At 37.3% G+C, this 2,066-nt stretch overlaps 1 protein-coding gene across 1 annotated transcript in view; it reads right to left on the bottom strand.

Annotated features, from left to right (window-relative positions):
- The window catches only part of GRB14 (growth factor receptor-bound protein 14), a gene marked incomplete at its 5' end in the record, with an annotated part of 61,472 nt that overhangs the window by 1,041 nt on the left and 58,365 nt on the right, over nt 1-2,066 (bottom strand). The window lies entirely within an intron of this gene.

Here is a 2,066-nt window from a genome sequence, read left to right as displayed (position 1 = left end):
GATGCAACTATCCTACTTGAGTACAAGGGAAGGAAGAAGATATAATTAGCTTTCTTACCTGTAATTAAGATTTCTTATCTGAAGCAACTGTTGAACTGCTTAAGACTCCTGGTTATTCTACCCCTTTCTATCATGACTGAAAGTACTTTGTAATTTCTTTATTCTCAGACTTTGGTCAAACACTGCTAGTTAAGGAATTACCAATGTGTGCATGTGCAAATTCCTGTGCTCCAGCCAAGAACCTGAAAATGGATTATCATGCATCAGACTTTCCTTATGCAGGCAATTTTCCTGCCAACACACTGAAGATAAGGAAGAGTTAACAGTTCAGATGTCTGTCGTCCTTCTCCAAGTTAATTCCAGACCTCAAAATGAATACCAGACTGGTGCTAATTCTAAAGCTATCAATACTTTTGCACAGGCTGTTATGAGAGAACATTTATTGGAAAAAGACAGTCCCAGAACTGTGTATCACTTCTTCTTTCATAAGGACTACAGAAGAACTAATTTCAGGATAGATTACACTGAAGTTAACTTGTATCAACAAGTTATACAAGAGTATACAGGCTGAAAAACACCTTTAAACTAACAAGCTCCCTAATTTTCACAGTAAAGGAACCCAATGTATCCCAGAAGCTTTCTTTTGAACTTTTTACAATCAATTCCCTACCACCCACCTGCAGTACCTGTTGCACAGGTTACCAAAGTTAACATGAGGCCCCTGTTAAGGTGGGTGAAACTTGAACTGGCAGGCTGCATCCCCTATGTGAGAGGAGACATTTTTAAATGCAGTATAACCTGAAGAAACCTAAAATATAAGGGAAAATAGTTCATTTAGAGATTGGTTTTGTCTCAACTTGTAAAAAGACCTTCTAAATGCCATTTATTTATTTACAGTTAGTAGGAAGGTTTCTCTTCTCAATGACTGAAAACAGGCAAGAGTTTAGAAGAATAGTAGAATTTGAAGTTCAAAGAGGTAACCCTGATCTCCAAATAATAAGCTAGGAATTTACTGCAGTGATACAAAATGCCTTGTTCTTAAAATGATTACTTCATTTAGAAGATCAGCAGCAGCTTGGAAGCAAAGTGTTTCTCCCCTCAAAAAATAATTTTCTTAACTCCTTTACAAGCATTGTTCTAGCAAAACCAGAACACTTGTAAGTCAGGATATTGAGAATGGCATGAGGGTACTGAATGCAACTGGAAATTAAGTGATAGAAAGGAACCGAAATATGCCTATGTTTGGGTGACAGTTTCCATATTCACGCGCTCTCTCTGGATTAAGCTGTTCTCACTACAGGTTTATTCTTTTCTGGTTACTAAAGTAGGAGAAATTGCTTTACTTAAAAAGCTATTAAAAAGAATTCCTTCAACTAAGACAAGTTTTGCAGTGAAGTGGTCTTTCCATGCTGTTGGTCTGGAGCAACAAATTTGACTCAAGTCTGTAGACAATTACATCAAAAAAAAGAATTTCTAGTTCCTCCAAAGAACATAATTTCTTGAAGGGAAGAAGAGAATCATCTGTCTCAGAGAAAACTGAAAATAACTGCAGCTTCCTGCTACATCTGCGCTTGGAAAAGAAAGGGTTTGTTTCCTGACAGGGAAAGAAAAAGTGGTCTCTTAAATTTGAGAGTTAAATGACATCCAAATGAAGAAGAATCATACACTATTTGTATGGAGTTAAGAAGGTTTTTCTAAACCACACAACAGTTATCACAAAGTAACTACTAGAAGTGACTGCAGTCAACAGAAGCAGAGAGATCTTACACCTGGGATTCTCATCACAGATCACATGCTGCTACTCACATGGGATGCACGGCACAGCTATCACGTTTGGATCACTCCTCCATTGTCTGTACCTACACACAACTAAATCCTGGACAATTCTTTTAACTAACACTGATTCACTTCTTTCCTCCTCCCAAATAATGCTTCAGTTTTACTTTACAGGAACTTTTTTTAGGGGAGGATATCAGCTACAAGCCCTAGGTAAGGCACACAGAAATTTCACAAATGATCATAGGGGATCAACAGATCAAAACCAAAAATATTGCCACTACACAATA

Source organism: Acanthisitta chloris, unplaced genomic scaffold (genome assembly GCF_000695815.1).
Source record: "Acanthisitta chloris isolate BGI_N310 unplaced genomic scaffold, ASM69581v1 scaffold3224, whole genome shotgun sequence".
NCBI lineage: Eukaryota > Metazoa > Chordata > Aves > Passeriformes > Acanthisittidae > Acanthisitta > Acanthisitta chloris.
This window is presented reverse-complemented; position numbering and strand designations above follow the sequence as displayed.